Source organism: Pholis gunnellus, assembly GCF_910591455.1.
Source record: "Pholis gunnellus genome assembly, chromosome: 16".
Taxonomy (NCBI): domain Eukaryota; kingdom Metazoa; phylum Chordata; class Actinopteri; order Perciformes; family Pholidae; genus Pholis; species Pholis gunnellus.
Window position 1 is genome coordinate 10,239,206 of NC_136543.1, and position 20,688 is coordinate 10,259,893.

At 43.7% G+C, this 20,688-nt stretch overlaps 1 protein-coding gene across 1 annotated transcript in view; it reads right to left on the reverse strand.

Annotated features, from left to right (window-relative positions):
• atxn1a (ataxin 1a) overlaps positions 1 to 20,444 on the reverse strand; it is a 74,553-nt gene extending 54,109 nt beyond the window's left edge. The window contains exon 1 of the mRNA XM_079176064.1: positions 20,355 to 20,444. The gene's annotated coding sequence lies outside the window, so the exon portion shown is untranslated. The remainder of the gene's footprint in view (positions 1 to 20,354) is intronic.
• Positions 20,445 to 20,688: the final 244 nt, after the last annotated feature.

A 20,688-nucleotide genomic window follows, 5' to 3' on the forward strand; every position in this document is an offset into this window, starting at 1 on the left:
CGCTGTCTGGTCACGACAATGTTTCACTTTCACCAAATGCCTCCAGTTAACTGAGAGCTATTATGATGGAATGGAAAGCTGGTGATAAAACCAGTATTTCTCTGGGAAACAAAATGTTGTTCTTGTTGGTTTTCCAGTTGTTTTGGGGTCATAACCTGATGAGTTGTTGTTAAAATGTTATCTAACTTTTGTTTTAGCTTCAAATGGTTTGTGTTTATCCCTTTAAAAGCACCGATAAACAGTCAAAATATGCGACTAAATACACACTGACTCAATGCAATCCTGTAATGTCTGCAACAATAGTGAGAGGATCACACCCACACTTCTGTTTACAACTTCATACACTTAACACCTAACTACTCTGACGGAGACTATAGGAGGGTGTGAATGTTCCCCGGGTACATAAATGTAGTAAAGTGTCTAATTTGATGCCCAAGCACAGACCTAAAAAAAAACAAAAAAAAAAAAGCTCGGTGCAGCCAACCAACACACTCGTCTCATTTACAGTAACCCTGGAGGCTGTTACCATAGCGACAAAGACATGTCCCAAGGTCACGGGGGCGGAGCCGAGCATTAAGTTGAACCCTGAAACAAGGCATCGCCTTGGCAACACAAAATCAGGTCGGTCGATCATGTGACAACGAGGCCCCTGGGGGACAGACACCGATACTCAAAACACACGTTTTGATTGTTTGTACGAAGTTGAGACACATTTGATAAACACACACACACACACACACACACACACACACACACACACACACACACACCCACACACCCACACACGGGAATGCAAGCACGTGAAACCTGTATAACACCCTCCGTACACATTTAGATAATCACACACACAATTAAGAGTCATGTACACACACACTTACAAACCCACAAACAGAAACTACTTGCACGAGCAACAGCACCAACACACACATGTCCAAAATGCAGCTTTAGCAGAGATTAATTGTCTGACAGACTGTCATGGAAGAGTCTACGTGCAGTAAGATGTGTGTCTTTGAGAGAATGTCGTCTGTCACAGCCGGTTGATAAACAGCTTCATACTCCCTGACTGTTACCTGAGTGTGAATTAAAATGACAATTAACCACAATTTGATGCCAGCTTTCTGTACTTTTCCGTTTTGGCCAAAAACAAAAGAAGTACTGCGGTTCAATTGAACTTGTGGCTTAAACACATTTGACTGGAGTGACTGCCTGCACCATTAGTGTAGATTTAACAAGTTAAGTAGCACAGCAAACATACGCGACATCTAACAGCACTGTGACAATATCGTTTGCAACATCGTTTACTAAAATGCAGGTTGTGAACTTTGTGTGTGAATAGAAGAGGGGAGGAGCTTATGTAACACGTTCAGATCACACTAAGTGAAATAATGTGTAGAGAGCTGGAAAACTCACAACTCAGACTGTTCTATAGCAGAAATATTGACACAATTACACAAAACACTGAACATGGGAATACATACAACCAGCGATAAGCTCATTACTTCTCATTCCTCTTTGAACAATAGTGTTTTCAATAGTAAGATTTCGGCAAAAATGCATGATTTTGGGAAGAAGTGGGCATTAGACTGGCTAAACAAGGATTATACTGTACGAGTTGTGTGAGAGTTTGCGAACAGATTTCTGATGCAGTTTTGCTGTTGATAAACCTAGCCTCCATTTATTTCAATTCATCAAGGATTTACTCCGTTTTCGGGATTCTCCGTTCGCCGGTCGAAGCACGCGAGAAAAACAAGCAACTCAACAAGCAACTCAACACGCAGTGAGTAACTGATGCACTAAATAAAATCCTTGACTAAACTGCCTCCTCCCATGAATGAATATCTATCTTTTGATTTCAGGGTTGAAATCAATACAGGGACAGAGCTTTCACCTGGATTCACCTCGTCTGTTACATGGAAAAGAGTGGTCCGAATGTGTGCACACACTTTGTAAAAACACACACACACACACACACACACACACACACACACACACACACACACACACACACACACACACACACACACACACACACACACACACACACACACACACACACACACACACACACACACACACACACAGGTTTGTAAAACACCCACAAACATTTTTTCCTCCTACTCAGCAGCCCAGGATTCAGTTCCCTCTCTGTCTCACAATGCACTCAATAATAGTGGCAGTCTGTGTGTGTGTGTGTGTGTGTGTGTGTGTGTGTGTGTGTGTGTGTGTGTGTGTGTGTGTGTGTGTGTGTGTGCGTACATCTCCATGTGCACTTATCAAACCATGCCCTGCCCATTTTAGTCTGCTTTTCTATTGGTTCACTGCCTGCTACCCCATTGTCGCAGGCAGGGTTGGACACACATGCGCGCACCCACGCACACACATTACACACGCACACAGACACAGCAAGCACAGCTGTCCACAGAGCCATAGGTGAGGCGTTTGTGCATGTGTGTGTGTGTGTGTGTAATGGGGAACAGAGCAATATCTCTTGCAGGATTACACCCTGACCTAGCTTGTCTGGCTAATCCACACCGCTACTAGACAGAGAGGAACACAAGAAACTCGACTCTCTCGGTATTTAGAGCTCATTATGTTTTTCACTACGGCCTTTTGTGTTACAGCTTTGCATATACCTCGCTGTCACATTTCATGTCACATCAGCTTCTGTTTTCTCACATTATTTGTTTGTTTTTTTTGCTTCCTTGTGGGCTTGTTTGTCTATAAACATGTCCTTCCTGATGCTGCCACTTTTTTTTTTTATTTGTATCTTTGTAAGTAGATGAAAACCCATGAGTGAAAGGAATGGAGCAAATGCACCAGAAGGCAACTGTCCTCAGGAGGGAATTCCACTGAAACTGACTTTATCTCGGCTAATCTGCAAAAGATACACTGCAACAAACAAGCTGTTTTTCTTTTTCTGGTTTAAAATGCGTCACAAGTCTTGGCTTCCAAAGACTGAGGAAAGTGCAGCGTTGCAAAGTTCTTGGATTGCACTGCAGGCTCTGGGTTCACTGGCTGCGTACAACGAGACCAGCAACAAACCGGCCAACAATAGGCCGGTTAGTTGAACACAACTCCGTCTGCACCAGCCTTCAGCTACATACGACTCACAATTTTCAGCACCTCTTTCAGATAACTACGCAGTTTTGTATCGAACGCTGATTCATTTATAGGACTTTCCATGAAGCACCAAGCAAACTAACCAGAATATATTAGATTACAATGTGCACACATGAGCCAGAAATGGACTCACAGCCCACATTCAGAACGAGCGTCTGTGAACAACGTATCGCAAATCAAGTGTGAAGGTGGGAAACTGCTCGACCAAGTTGCCTTAACTTTACAACACCTAACTGATTCTTATGGCATAAACTATTGGGATTATTTTCAACATCTTTATTTATTTCCTGTTTTAATCATTTCATCAGTTTCTCCAGTTTTGTTGCCGACACATGTTCAAACATAAACCGGGCCTTGCAATACTGTTTGTGAACTATTGTGCGGTTCAGGCTCAATAAACTGTAATGGTGAAAAGCAGGGTAAGGCAGAGAGAGAGAGAGAGAGAGAGAGAGAGAGAGAGAGAGAGAGAGAGAGAGAGAGAGAGAGAGAGAGAGAGAGAGAGAGAGAGAGAGAGAGAGAGAGAAAAGAAGACCGAAAACACACACAATGAGACACAGAGAGAGAAATGAACCACCTCAGCTCCATCAAGGTCAAAGTTCAGCCTCCTCTTTAAAGAGCTGCCTGAATGTGCTTTTTGTGTACTGGATGATCACACTCCCCCCCCCCCCCCCCCCCCCCCAATGAACACAGACATCTCCACTACCATTCATACTGTACATACACAGCCTAGATAGAGTACATAGCAGCGCAGCTAAAATAGACACTAACACAACTCAGACAAGGCAGACTGACGTACAGAGATACGGGCCCCTATTTTGTCAGCATGCACACAATGATGAGAATCAATTCTGCAGAGGTTTGTGTTACAAGAACTTGCTTCCTCTCTGACTCCGCTCTGTTGGGCCTCCACAGGTGGGGACTTTAATTAAGCATCTCCTGATGTCATTAAACTTTCTATGGAATAACAACAGCTGTCTAATGCCACGATGTGATCGTGTTTCTTTCACAGAGCAATTCACAAAGTCAGCTCGACAACAAATGCTGCAGTATCGAGAGAAAGCCAGTCCTCTTTTCTCTCCTTAGATCTCATATTCTTCCCTCCTTTCACACACACACACACACACACCACACACACACACACACACACCACACACACACACACTCACACACACACACACACACACACACACACCACACACACACACGACACACACACACACACACACACACACACACACACACCACACACACCACACACACACACACACACACTCACACTGCTGCTCAAGAAAAGTGTTTGAAAGAGATAAAAGTAAGGAAAGAAAAACTGAGTGAGTGACAGTAAAAGGAAGTCCTCCATTTCTCCTTTGCGTGGCTGCATGTATGTACAGTATTTACCTCTGAACACACACACGTGTGTGAGGAGTTAACATGTGTGAGTGAGACTGTTGACAGAGTGCACCAAACGCTGAACATCAGAGGTGTCACCTGAGGGAATTACTCAGCATTCCTCGGTCGGAGCAGCGTTAGCGCAGAGGGCCGGGAGACGCAGGAGTAGCGGGGAGCCCGGCTTTGATCCCCCCCCTAAGATCGGAGAATCAGGATAAGGGGAATATGCTGTGAGGGGGGCCTGCAGGGAACACACACTCTCACACACACACACACAATCACATCTTCAAAGTGGCACACATGCGCAGACTGCGTGCACACAAATTGCGTTCTTTGATTTACATTCTTCCAAAACATTCAAAAGACATATGCCGCCCACGCATGCCTAGTAATTACCCGCTTTTGATCATTTCTCAAGTCTCTTTCTCCCCGTCTCACTCGCATACTGTACACACACAAGCACAAGCTGGAAAACATTGAACTATACGTAGTAAACAGCTGTTGTGCTCTCCAGCAGTAATCTGACAGTGACGGCAGGTATAATGGCCGCTGCTCTACCGCCGCATTAGAGCGACGGGATACAAGCGGCTGCTGTCAGAGCAGGTTTCATGAGACCTCGTTCACCTCCTTCACAAAACAAACTTTTAGTCTCACTCCTGTCAGAGTTTTCCCCGTCTGTCATGGTGGCTTGATTGCTTATATAAGTCAATTCATAGTTCATTGGTGGGGGAAAGAAATACTCTGCAGTGGCCTTTCAGAAATGTAAAAGGACCAAAGTGATACCACGTCCTTTTCTTTTTGGATCAGAGATGATGGGCTAATCTCAAAATTGCCATTACCAATTAAGCACAAAACAAAAAAAGAGAGGCTTTGTTTGTTGAAGGCAAATTTTGAAGAGGAAAATGCATCTCTTCTCTTTTTGCAATGACTTTGTTTGCTGACAGAGTTCAAGTTGTTATTGAAAGGTGGAAGAAGAAAAAAAAGGAAATGAAACAAACCAACCTGAATCATGCTTTTGTCAACATATTTGTCTCTATCTCTAGTGCACCAAATACTCAACAATCCTTCTCTGGACACTAAGATGAGTGGACTTTAAGAAAATAATGGTTATTACGGGGTTCACAGCACGACTTTAGGAAGTCACCGGCTATACGTCATCAAGCACCGCGGCTGTGGCAGGTTCCCGCTGGCAGCACAGGTGGTCACATGCACACACACAGAAACACAGACACTTGGCCAGAACTCTGCAGCTACCTCCTCCCAACCCCACTGATGTACATAACCCCACACACATAAAGATGCACACTCACAGACACACACACACACGCACACAAAGTGCAGGTGCTCACACTGTCCCACCAGCTGTCCCCCGAGATCCTGCTCCAAGGTCTGATGACCAAGACAGAGAGGACAAAAGGACAAAGAGACCACAAGAAAGAGGACTCAGCAGACGCCAAACTGACAGGTGTGTGTACTATGTGTACTGTGTGTGTGTGTGTGTGTACTATGTCTGTGTGCGTGTCAGGTCATGGCTCACGTCCAAAATGCTGCACTGCCCTTAACCCAAATAAAGTCTGGTTATCTTTGTTTAACCTTGAATGCTAGAGCTGTGTGTGTGTGTGTGTGTGTGTGTGTGTGTGTGTGTGTGTGTGTGTGTGTGTGTGTGTGTGTGTGTGTGTGTGTGTGTGTGTGTGTGTGTGTGTGTGTTAGTATACTACGCCCTCGGTGGCCTTTGTCACAGCATGAATGCAACATGCTCGTTTAAATATAACATAGAGAGTAATGTGTCAGGTCAGTCGGTTCTTGTGACTCCGGGTTGCGTCACGGTCGTGTCACGTCGGCCGCGCTGTCCCATCACGAATCGCTTCTCTACGTCACTCCCGACAAAAGACTTACAGCGGGGTTATGTAACCGAGGTCACAGGGGTCAGAGCTGCTGACACAGCGTGGCCACACCCAGGCCCCGGCTGTTAGCATTCCATAGTGAGCGACGCGGTCGATACTTGTCAGGCTGTTGATGTACAGCGCTGCTGTCCGGGCTCCAGGGGCCCCCCGGCTCAGACACGTCTAGTGTGACCTCTCCTCCCTCTGCAGTTACACACAAAAAGAGATAAGCGAACTCAAATACCCCCGGGCAGATTGTAGTAGAAAGATAACAAGTTTTAGTTGAAATCGGGTGGATGAAAGTTCAGCAGTGTTTTGCTTTCTTTGTTTTTTTTTTACTGCCAATTAGTGTCCACAAGGAAGCAAATCGACAAATGCCTGGTTTATGTGTGACACGAGGGAAGAAATAGTAAGAGCGATGTCGCGCCCTGAGCCAAACCACATATCATGTTTGAACATTTTCTGCTGCTCCGTATCCTTAACTCCTCTTCCAGCACTGCTGTAGTGAAGCAACCCATGGCTCAAGGGTGTCGGGACTAAATACCCGGTGAGACATGGTGTCACACCACATACTGCACCGCACAAAGAGAAGAGGCATGCTGAAGCTTGCTGGCCAGCTAAATATTATATTGTTTTCTTTTCCCACTACAAAAGCCCAGTTTGCTTGTGGCAGCTTGTTAAGACGGGTGTTAGTCACAGGGATGGGCTTCATGGGGCTACAAACTGCTACAAGGTCAAACTGAGATTACATCGTTGGAGGGTCCAACAAATAAAACGTGCGCCCGCACAAAACAGACACACACAATGTCACACAGAGATTGTAGTTAGCCGTTGATTGTAGTTAGCCGTTGAATACATTTCTGAATCTAAATGAGGTTATTTAGAGTAATTCTAGATGAAGAGTAAAAAAAAAATCACGAGATTGTTTACATATCTTTAATTCATATTAGAAATATCATATTTCAGCTCTTGTATTCTTTCAGTCTTTGGATTAAAAAGCTCAACAGGCAAACACAGTTAAATCCAATGAACCACTGCCGGCTAAGCCATGTTGCAAAGGTTTAATTGAGGACAGTGGCGCCGTGGTGACCGATTCTGTCGTATAGGCATTAGAAGAACACAGCTAGTCTCGGTTCGGGGACTTCTAAATGCAATCTCTTCTGGCACATACTGTACGAAAAAGCCTCTCTCACACTCACGGATTAATACAGATACAGTACGCACACATATACACACACACACACACACATACAGGAGTGCCCCGAGTGTCTATACATGATTAAAAGACTGAAAGTGGGGCAGGCATCGTTCTCTGTGAAATCACTGCAATTCCTTTCAGCCCACCTCGAACACACAGACACACACACACACACACACACACACACACACACACACACACACACACACACACACACACACACACACACACACACACACACACACACACACACACACACACACACACACACACACACACACACACACACACACACACACACACACACACACACACACATCCAACCTCTTAAGTCCAGTAGGTGTGTGCACGGCTACACTCACACGTCCACGAGCCACATAGCATTGGATCAATAATTGAGTGATTTCCCCCAATGAAGCAGCAAGGGAGAGGAAAGGACCAGTTATTGGTGCCGGCCACAAGAGATGACAAGATTTCTAAAATATCAGCTCCTCCCTTCCGTTCACCTACCCACCCAGTTCATGGTTTCCTGGTGTTTTGCACTTAACAGTACGGTCGACATTATTATTTCATAACATATGTTTCAGTCTGTAACACCCCAGAAAACAAGACTTTATATCCTCATCGGGAACTAAGTGGGAGGGGGGGGGGGGTCCTCAAACGGCTCAAAGAGACCTTCATGTTGCACTTAATATGTGAAAAGGATCCGCCAAATCTTTTTGAATTGCACGCGATATGTCAGCTTTTTCAATTTAAGTGGTTAGCTGGTTACAATCTGGTTTAACTGGGTGGTATTGTATATTTCAAACGTAGCTTATACAAAGCCGAGTGCATATTAAAAGGATCAATTTAGAGGATTAAAAACATACCCCGGGGGATTTGAAAGGCCTCATTAAAGTCAAATGAGTGGTCTTGACGCACAATTGCTAAATGAGATGATATTTGGAAAAAGCATAGTCAGGCATTTTCTAAGCTCTTTCTTTTTTTATCTTTCTATCTCCGCTGTTGACGGATCATCTGGACATTTAGTTTGTGACCTATGACCGTTTCCACAGAAAACAACATCTGCAAACTTTGTAGGCTGCAAAAATAGCTCTCACAGAATTGAGATGTACTCTGAACTGCAAACATATTATCCTGGTCAAGTAGATCAAATGTCTGAGGCAACAGACATATTGTAGCCAGGTCCTGCTCACACTGAGTCACACACTAATGTTGAGAATCGTCCATGACTCACAGCAGTTTGGTCCGGCTGACGTTACTTCTATTATGTTCAGTTACATGGACTTAAATGAAGAGGTGCCTAAAATGTACTGCATTGCACTAGAAATGGCCAAAATCCATCCAATCACCATATCAGATATCATAAATGTAGTCGTGATTTATGTTTTATTTTTCTCCCTAACTCACAGTTTAATGCCTTTTACATATGCTGTTGAGTTAAAAGCATCAGAAATGTACTGGAGATGGAAAAGTGACACTGGTGCAAAAAGGTAATTCTCTTAAGATAAACGGCAGTTCCACATCTGGCCTTTTTTTTACGTCTCTCGGGGCTTAAAAGAGTATAAACGAGCACAGGACACAAGCTTACTACTTTTACGAGGCATTATGAAACTGTGCCTCAGTTTTAAAAGATTACAAGTAAACAACAACAATATAAACCCCTCTAAATCTCCTCTCCAGAGCTGGACCAGAGAGGACTGAGCAGTGTTACTATTGGTGCACACTAATCATGTGTTGCTCTTGGCAAACACACGGAGAAAAAAAAAAAAAAAAAAAACCTTTTGCAAAAAGTACAAATAGAAAAACCTGCAAATCCAGCAGCTTCTTAGCAGCCTTGTGCAAGGTTTCTGAGAATCAGACCACAGCTTGTTGGTGGGAGGAGGGGGACTCGAGTTGCCATGTTGTGATTTTTGGGGATTGAAAGAGGCACTTTTGCAACGTGAATCTTTCAACTTGTGGATGTGGGGGAATTGCAATAGTGCGGTTATTGCGACAGCTCTAGGTGCAACACACAGCAAATGGTCACTTCCAGGAGAAGCTTTTATGAAACACAGATGACCTGTGGGTCATGTTGATAAAGCCGAGACTTGTTGGTGGTCAGCAGATAGGAAGTGAGACATATTCACACTAAAACACACATTTTAATATATACACATCAAAAGCAAAGCATGCAGAGCAAAGAAAGCACAGCCTGGCGCACACATGCTGCGGTGGCAGTATTTTGCAAGCCTTTTTCTTTGGTATCCCTGACATCTGTAGTTCCCTCTCTATCAATATATGGCCATTACCCAGGCAACAGAATACAAACACAAGGAGTCAGCACTAATAATCAAGCTGCTCGTACTTTGCAACCTTATTGAGCAAACCTCCTCAAAAACTCAAATGTACAGACAACCTCCAAAACAAACACCTGCCTTGTGTTCACGCACGACGGCAACCTCCATTAGCTGTAAGGTTTTGCAAACGGTTTATCTTGCACAGCGACTAATGTATGTCCCGCTGTGTAAAGTGCTATATTTACACAAGAAAACATGTGCCATAAACACAAAGGAGGAGTTCAAATAGTGGGAAAATAATCAGGCTTCAGCTCTAAGAGTCCCATTGTCATTTACAACATGGCTCTTCTCTGGACACAGAATGATAAGCAGTTCATACCGGTTCACTGTTAACGGGTATTAGCAGATGGTGGCCCTCACATGGTTTAGGGTCAATGTTCTTGGAAAAAAAGTCATGGAGTTCAGGTCAGTCTGACCAAACCTCAAATCCAGCAGTGTGTGTGTGTGTGTTTGTTTCCATGTTTCCAGTGGGTTTCTTTCAGAGACCCAGAAAACCTGGGTCTTCTACAAAGAACAGAGGCCGGCTTTGCGCGAGTTTTATCGCGCAAAGTTAAATTGAAGTCGTTGAAAAGGTATACTGCATGCATTTTGAGAACCATGCGCGTGAAAACACTTATTTATAATTGTGAATTCGGAACTTGTGTCTGATCTCACTTTCAAACACGCTCAATTAAGAGAGGAGTCAGCAGATAGAGTTAGCGTACAATCACACAATCAGCTGTTAGGGTCCTCGGTTTGTTCATTAGTTCACTAAAGTAAGATTCCAAAAATATTCTGAAAGTCATGTACAGTAAGTCAGCGTGTGATAAATTAGCTTTGGCAGTTTTGACAGATGTATTTTGTTCAAGTTTGACATCCCGAAACAACATGAATTGTGCATGCCCTTACTCATAATGTCCCCACACACACACACACACACACACACACGCTCTCTCCCAAAACACCAGTCCTCCTGCTTTAAGTGTAGATGCTATCCATGAAGTGCCTCCTAAAAGGGTTACTCCACACCACCCTTTCAGCAGCAGTCTACAGTTGTAGCGTGTCCTGTCAGGTTGCAAAAGCACTCAGCTATCCATCTCAGGCAGCCGCTCAGGAGGTAGCGTGGGGGCAAGTCGCTAGATGGCACGTTATGTAGCATTAAACCGAGCTGACTGGGCACTCGCTCGCCTCGAAAAAACCAAAGCACTGGGGTGAGAGAAGAAGGGGGAGAAAAGAAAAGCATCTTTTCTCCCAGAAAGATTGTCTGCCGTTTGGTTTTGATGCTAATTGGTGGTGAAAGGTTTGATAGCAGGCGGAGACTTTTTTTTTAGGTTTGTGGTTAACACTACACATCTGACGGGCAGGCCTAATAGGAGCCCATTCTGAATCTGTCTCAGTGCAGGATGTTTTAAAGTGAATTATTGGACACTTTCAGAACACGTTACCGATCAAACAATGTAGTAAATGTGGCAAACTCGCTTTTTTTTTAATTTTTTGAGTTGCACTGCTGTGACTTTTATGGGGCCACGCCATCAGACGGAAATGAAAAATAAAAAAGGAAGCAAAAGACCTAAAATGAACAACTGACAATAAACGTTAAATACAGTCAAGTTATCTGTAAGGCCCTTAATCACTATTATAAAAACATTCAACCTTTAATTTAGAGGTTCAAATTTGAATTAAAACCTCAAGATGACGAAGAAATATGTAGATACTATTAAAGGGATCTACCTACTATGAAGCTTTGGACGAATGCGTACTTACAGGGAGAAACATTCACATTACTCACTAACTGCCACTATCGGAGCATCAAACAGCAGAAATACTGCACACAGTTTACGTGTTTATTGCAAAACGTGTTTTTTGAAATTACTAGTCATACGTTTCCTTTCTGCATGGGTTAACAAATTAGAACTCCAGTTACCCCTGAGGTGAGATGTGGGTTTAAAAGTATACTTATTTGTTCCATCAAGACGATGATGATCTCAAATAACCTGATACTATAACTATGTCTTATTACAATCTGACATCTGGGAAGTTTGAAAGTTCCCGTAAGAACCATTTAGGTTATGGCATGTATAATAAGAGTTATTTTTGGTCTGATGAGGATGCCTAGTAATTTCCCATTAGGTCGACTTTCTTCTCCTACCACAGGTATTTTCCCTGGGTAAGCCCCAGCAGTGGGTGTGTACACTAGCGTACACACAGCTGCACCAAGTATGTGTGTGTGTGTGTGTGTGTGTGTGTGTGTGTGTGTTGTGCTGTGTGTCCATGCAAATATCTGATTTCAATGTCTGTATAATGTATAAGTTGTGTACGAATAAGTGTGTCTTGTTCTCGTCCGTCTCGAGGGTTTGCACGTCACGAGTTTGTGAAAATGAGTGCTCGCAAATGTGGCTCCTTCTGCATTACTCAGCACAATGTACACATCCAGGGCCAAGAATGACACGGGAGTCATTTTGCGGCCAAGTTAACTCCCCTGTTAACTGGCCACTGTGGCATTTGATAGTAGATGACGGTGTCAGAGACACAGACCTGGCCAGTGAAACCTCAAATTAACCTCATTTATCTGAGTCGTAGCTTATCACCTGACCCCTGCTACACACTCTCTCTCTCTCTCTCTCTGGCAAAAACACAAGCCTGAGCAGCAGCAGACACACACACACACGAAGACATCTAACCGAATGCACACAGACACGCAGCAACACACAATCGTGGTTGCATGCAAACACAAATACACGTTACATATATAGTTAGAGCAGTTTGGTCCATCCTTGAGCAATGAGTCAAATCTAACAAATAGGAGTTGTAACTGGACCCAAAGTCAGAGAGTGAAGATGATTTTATTAACTATTACAGTAATATTAGGTGCGTTAATGGTGACATTGCCCTGTAATTTACTTTGAAAAGTGTAAGAGCGTGATGATATTGAATTATTGTTACTCTATCTCTGCAGTACCATGCACAACACCAGACAGAAATTAATCCCATTAGTTATGTACTGTCATATTTGTCTTGCCCTGTGCTTTGGAACATGTCTGTGTAACTTATTGCCGCAATTAAGTTGCCTCTCCTTAGCCAGCAAAGTACACAATCCTGTTACATTCAAAGGGACACTTCCGTGCTCATCAAGCAGCCGTAGCGGGCAACTGGAGAAACGGTGTGAAAGTATAATATTATAAAAAGATTCTAGTCGAGGATGGTGAAAGAAAAATAGAGAAGGAGACACTCTCTCCCTAAAGAGGCCTTAATGCTGTAATTGATGATGGGCTCATGGGCAGGCAGGTTACATCCCGGCCCACTAGGTCGTATCTCTGTCAGCAGTGTTTTAGCACACCTCCCCGACTGTCACGGGCAAATGTTCCCGTCCTAATGTCATGAGCTTACTACATAGCGAAAGAAAATAATAGCCAGTCAGTCAGGCAGCCAGATGAGGCTGATCCACGGCCATCCAGCCAGTAAAAAAGATGAACTGGCCAAGCCACAACTAGCAGCCAGGCAGACAGACAGACAGAGAAAGCCAGCAATCCAGTCCGCATCCAGCAACTTGCTCTACTGAAACCACAGCTTTGTCGGAGAGGAAATAGCTTCGGCCTTTACAGACACTGTTGTAAATACTTTCTGTGGTTTTAGTTGCACAGGACCTGTCCTCCGGTGCCAATCCATGCATGATGATCCTGACCATATGGGCCAGTCGAGTCCAATTCCTAAACCTGAAGCATTGTCAGAAAGAGAGGCGACCGCGATAACAACTGGACTGGAATTTGGGACTTCACGTGCCACATCAGGAGCCATCGTGCACCGTGCTGACCCTCCCCCGTGCTGCCATGTGCTGCGGCTCCACATCAGCATCCTAAGAAGTCAACGGTAGTAATGGAAAGCAAAGCTTGTGCCAAGAGCAACATCGGTGAAGGGTGGGTTTCGGTATTCAAGGGATTGTTTCTATCACTGGCTATTTTCCTGTTATTGAATTCCTCTCTCTCAATGCATATCCTCCTGGCTCACACTCGAGTCATTGTTGATACCCACACCGACACACACCCATCGTGCAGGCTGAGGGGGGGCTTCTGTTCAAACATTTGAAGTAGAAGCACCAGCACACTTTAGCATTACATTCACAGACAATACCTGTGAATGTAATGCTAATGTTTGGGGCAATAGAAATCCTCACATTTGTGCTGCAATACATATGTATACATCCCCAATTCCTAGCATTCTTCTTTCGTCTGTCTCCTTCATCACTATCTATCTGGCTGTGTCCCAGGTTGTCAGCTTATCCTTGTCCCGGGCCCCCGGAGCTCTATGGGGGAAGAAGACGAGTCTGCGGGAGCTGTCTGACTGCCAGTCAGTGTCAACTCCCCGCTGTAATCCTCCGCCGCCTCTGATAAGGATGAGGCAGAGAAGACTAGGCTAGCAGAAGAGAAGAGAGGAGAGTGAAAGAGTGTGTTTGTCATTGAGTGAGCCACAGTTGAAGGAGCTCATAGCCGTCGCTCCATTATGCGCTGTAGAATACCATTAAACAGCTGTTATCAGTTAGGTTCTCCCTCATTTAACTTGGCCCTCAAAAGGCCAATGCTCGAAGCCCTTTCCTCTCAGCCAGGCATTGCTTGGAATGTAATCAAATATGAAACAAGGGAAAAGAGATCACAGGAGCAGCGTTCTGAATTAACTATTGCACGATGACTTACAGGTATCACATTTCAAGTATCGCTCCGGCACAGAAATGATTTTTCTTAGAGGCGGTGTGTGAACCAGCTCTGAGGGTTTTTTTAACTCATTTGATGAGTTGCTTAAGCCTTTTTTCCACTGGAGAGAAAACCCATCGACACCCACCAGCATCTGGCTTTGGTCTCCAGTGGGGAAGGTTACAATCTGCATTCATTCTCAGGATGAATGACTCTGGTATTTATTGGCTCCAGTGATGGAAATATGACTCCCAAGTGGACAAAAACTGATGTTGGAGTGAATATATAATGAATAAAATCAACAGGGATTTTGACAATTACTATAAGATTGAGAGTTTCAAAAACTGAATAAGTTCCAGATATAAATAAAGAAGTAAAACCGTAACATATTTGACTGTTTACTAACCTTGTTTTCCGGTGCATCCGTGACATCGAACGTGACGCGCCAGAAAAGAAAATCGACTGACTGACGATGGGATAAGAGAGACTATCGATTTTTTCAGCAGGTTTTCACGTGTTAAAAGAAAACAACCACATAAGTGCTAATTTTAGTTAAAAATTAGATTCAAATTGATGCAGGAACACAACTTTATACAGAATTTAAGCTTGTTATTTGCCCACAAGATCACTCTGTCATCTTTTAGTCACTATACACTTTGGAGTTTAATCCAGTTTAGCCTTTTACAGCAACCTTCCTAGATAACTGTATGTCATGTCAGCTGCACCATTACAGAGCCAAAGCCAACACACGGTCACTAAGACTGCAAATTGATACATTCATTCTAATGTTCACACACACAGTATATATCCGCAAGTAATGTAAATGAATGTAATAATGAATGTTTTTATTGAATTATACATTGAAAAAATGAGCAATGTGCCTTCAACAAGTGCATTAGTGAAGTTTAATGAATCACGAGACCATAAAAGTGTGGTCTCATTGACCCTTACATTTGTCGTGGTTTCACCCTTACCGATGACATCTTTTCCCTCAGATTAATTGCAGATTCAAGGGCCTATACTGTGGCATCTCAACTGAGCTGCTATCGCTGTGCTGTACCGGCAGCGGTCTAAGAAACACAAGATCGTGCACTAAGCACTAACAAGGGGACACGCGATCACACGCGGTGGAATGTTCTTTCACACAAAATACACAAAAACTCTCATTGATCCCCTTTAAAAGCAGTATTCTGTGTGTGTGAGGGTGTCCTTTCTCTTGTGTGCATGCATGTGTACTCGGTGCGCTCATGAATAGGGGAGGATGAAAGGAAAAACTGAAAAGGTCTAAGCGCACGGCATGGTTCAACCAGACAGCTCAATCTCTTGATCTGCCCCCCCCCCCCCACACACACACAGACACACACACCAACCCCTCTTTACTATTTCAAAATCATTTCTGTCCCACAGTCTTTTTTTTGTACCGCTTATGACCCATACTACCTACATTCCTGTTGTTTTCCATGCTCATGTAGCAGCTTGAGTAAAAGGAGACAATCAGGGATCCAGTCTTGTGCGAATGCAGCAAAAATAAGGGTCGACGTCATTTTCATTATCTCTCAAACAAAGTTGTGTGAAAATGCATGGACCAGCGATGTGAAGGAGAGAAGGGAGGAAGGAAACAGGAGAACAATATCTAAACAATATGCTGGAACACATTTTCTTTAGACCTATCATTTCTGTGCAATTCGTCTGTGTGCTTTGTCTCCTTTCAGTGTTGCGTTTTAAGACGGGGTTGTAACAACTGAATATGTTTCTATGCATGATTACTTTATTATAAAAGAGTGTCTGTGTTTGTTTTGGCTCGCGGCAGCACATTTTAGTGTTTAGTCAGGTCTGTAGTGGCACATAAGAGCTGACAGCTTCTTAATGAAGTGGTGTTGTACTCAACAGGATATCATGTGATGGAGCATGATTTACCTACTAATCTGTATGATCCGACTGCCCCGACACCACTTAAAGTCTTTGCACACTTCAGAGCGGAGCAGGGTTTGTTCCTGCAAATGTTGAGAGTTTCCGGTATTCTACCTAATTTATATTTATATTAAATTCCAGATACATTGAAAAGACTCAAGCATAATCTAGCAGACGTGTGGTTGCATGTGTCTTCGAGTGTGTGGGTCCGTGTGCACATACGGCTCGGACAAATGAGCCAAGCTCAGTTAAATGGCTTGTGATTAGGACACATTGGCTTCTAATTGCCTCTCATTACCATTTGAAAGTGAGTGGCGGCTGGAATCAAAGGCTATGGTGGCAGTGGTAAAGTGCATTTGTGTGTGTGTGTGTGTGTGTGTGTGTGTGTGTGTGTGGTAGGTGGGTGGGTGGAACAGCACATCTGATTCACAGTGGCATGACCGCACATGGGGCACTATAGTTTGGTTTCTAAAAGCCAACCTGAAAAATGTTGCACTTGCTTCTCTTACAGACCTACTACCCTCTGTTTCCCTACCTTGTACAATGAAAGCGTGTCTATCTTCACCCTCCACCTTTTGCATTCCCAGCTCTCCTCTGGTCATGCACTCACCACCCTTAAGACTTCACGGTGTTAGTTGTCAGTTCAAATCCTAAAAGACCTGGTTTTGAAGTTGAACTTTTGTTCCATCCCATCCCTGAATTTCCTTTCTAATATCCTGAAATGCACCTGAAATGTCACAGCACCAAAACTGAACTGCCCTTTTCAAATTCACAGTGCAGCCGACTATGGCCCACACACCAACCCCACTCCTCTCTGCCTAAATACTGCTTTTAACATGGTGTAACGAGGTTGGGCCGGTGTAAAGATTTTCAAACCGGATTGATATTAAACCAAACACCGACCAGACCGGCATACTCAATTTTCCTATTAGGTGTCGCACATGACCGAGTTGCCGCTCCACCAAAACTGTAGTTGGTCCACCTTAAAAGGTTAGCCCACCTTAAGTAAACCAAAGTTGTCGCTAGCTTTCGGGCTAACGCCCTTTGTTTTAATCAGCAGGTGGCAAGCAAGACACAGGAACTTGGCAAGGGTCTTGAGGGGATAAATAGCCTAAATTGTAAACATGCTGCACTGCTCCATTCACAGTTGTAATGTAAATGCTACCTTCATACTCACCATCACACAAACGCTTGTTTCCTCTCTATCTCTCCAATGCACTCTTGCTAATGTTACGCACACCATCGGGCCACCAGGCTTGCAATCAATGGCAGAAACTCTTGACCCGGCACCCCAAAAAATACATAAACTTTCTAAACAAACACAACGTGCGCCGCCATGGGAATCTTTCTCCCGTACCATCACTACTGAAGTTTAATCTCTTTCGTGTTGCTAACTTGGGCTAGGTAGTGGGATAAATTGCACACGGCCTCTCTGACACAGGTGGTTTTGTTCGTTTATAAACAAATTTATGTTAATCACGTTGCTATTTTGCTTATTACTTGTGCAGTGCCAGTTTGCATTAAATCTCACCGGTTTAAGCTCGTACTCTGCACCGGAGCTCCAAATTTGGAAATCAACCCAATACCAATGGTGTCTCATTAGTCATCCAATTGGCATGACCAATTCTGTCCACATTTGTTTGATTAATAAGCAGTTCTCAATTAAAGAAGTATAATCATGTGTAAGTTACTAGACATGGAAGGTATTGAAAAGACATTGCAGGTAAAACAAATGAGGTAGATTGTGACCATTTTGCAGATACAGATAGTATAAACTTTTTGGAACTTGAAGCAAAAGTATTAAAACCTCATTATGTTTAAGTCTCATTAAGAACCAAGATCTCAAAGACCACCTCATCATGGTATTCCACAGGGATTAACGCTGGGTCCCCTTCACTTTATCATCCATCTCCTCACTATCATCAGACATCAAGGCCTCCTGTTATAGCATTGGTGCTCAGCTATTCATTTCCATCTAACCACTTAGTTACTACCTCTGTCCCTTCTCCAAGCTGCTGCCTCAAAAACACAAAGAAGCGCATGAGCCATAGTCTCACAACTAAAAAACGGGCTTAATAAACCAATATAATTACTACTGATCAATGCAGATGCTGCACACGGGCACTGGTTGTTTTTTTTTTAAAGCAATATTTTGGCAAGAGGAGATGTGTTTGGGGTGTACAGTGCATACAGGCAGTAGCTACGCTGCACAAGCGTTAGTATATGGATGTTCAAGCAACCTACAAACTTTTTTGCAGCAGTCTGATGCAGTGATTTGTAAAGTGGGGATCGGGGACCCCAAAAGGGTCTGTGAAAAGTTTTGAGATTCATTACTTTAAAAAAGAATTACAAAAACAATGTGATTGAGATTATAAAGATCAAGCAGCTGACAATTCATTTATCAATTTTGGTTGAAATATTCCTTTTAACTTAAATATATTGGTATTATATACAAACATGCTTTGTGAATTCTTTGTTATACCGAAATCTTAATATATTGCATATAGTTTATAATTTCTATATATTCAAATATATCATATGCTGCCATACTGTAACTGTGAGTATAGCTTTTGATGAGATATCTGCATAGTAGCTACAGTAGCACCATAGGGTGACTAGTTAATTTATTGCTACGGAAAAGGCAACTCAATAGGTTTCAGGAAGATGTACGTTTTTTTGGGGGGAATTGGCAATTAAATATGCAAATTGGTCATGCAATCTCAATCAATTACATTGCATAATAGGAAATGCTTCAAACATGAGAAGAGACACAATAAAGTAAAACTTGGCGACTTTTTTTTTAGTTTCTGTTCAAATAGCAAATAATTACACGGACATCATCAGATAATGGGGAAGGCTTAAACGTGTGAATGCGGCTTTTCATTAGTATCAGTTCATTCGTCCATGTGCTTGGTCTCATTCGGCTGCCATATTAAATTCATACTGTGAGTGAAAGCATAGGCAACCAGTTGGGAAGCATAGCCTACCCTGAGTGCAACTCCGAGGTGTAAACAGAGTAAAAATAGCCTGCTATCACAGGCTTCCCTACAGTCCCGTTATATAATGGTCCAAGCTAGGATGAATGACATCACGCGCAGTCCAGCAATCACAAACCCTATGTCCTTTACAACCAGCTGACAGTGTAAAACACTCCGTAGTAGCCACCATATTACATACGCAACACTATTTAATAAACATGCAAAATAAATGCAACCACATTCTCGCAAACACTGGACTAATGTGGACTGTGGTTAGTTGTTGTTCGCCTCTTTTCGCGAAGAGAAAAACACTTCCGCGATGGTGAAACGGAGATAAAAACGCAACGCTTTGCCTTTGACAGTCCGTGTCAGTAGGAAAATAGTTCAAAAGAAGACATTTGCGGCTTAAAGCAGTGGTATTTAGCGGCGTATGTCAATGTTAAGCGCTAAGACATAGTCTGGAAAGAGCAAATGTTTGAGCCGAGGTCGAGTGGCGCAGTTACTGAAAGTACAGCGGCTGCCCGACACCAGCTCGCCCCGGCGGACGCGCTCCGCGCTCGGTCAGAATCGAGCCAAACCCCCGCTCTCTTTCGCCCCACTTAAACACTACTTTGCGTTCCCGTTCCGCAATGACAAGTGCATACACCCAAACCCCGCACGCACCCGCACCGTTTGGTCACTTAAACAAATAGGTCAGAGGGCGAAGTAAACATTTTCCCGAGGCTTTGTAGTAAACCGGAGCGTCAGCGCCACCCTGACCAGTTCTTCCAGCCATTTTCTCTTCACAGCTTCCAAAAAAAAAGAGAGATAAAAGTGGCGTGGTGACAGGTCGCCTGAAACGAGTACTGAATGAACAGTTTTGTGCGACTTACTGTAGGGTGAAACGGGTTGCTGAGCTTGTGTCTCTCCTTGTTGCCAGGGCTCCCCTGCTCTGCTCCGGCGCTGACGGTGGGAAGCGTCTCGCCTCCTGATGATGTTTGCAGCGCCCAGCTATGAGCTCTCTGCCCCCACCAAAGAGAGCGAGAGAGGGAGAGAGAGAGCGAGAGAGAGAGAGTGAGAGAGAGAGAGAGAGAGAGAGAGAGAGAGAGAGAGAGAGAGAGAGAGAGAGAGAGAGAGAGAGAGAGAAGTTTTTAAAAAATGGAGCAGTTTGTAACCTACTCATGCAAAAACATGACACGGCTCGGAGCAGAGCATACAGACACTGAA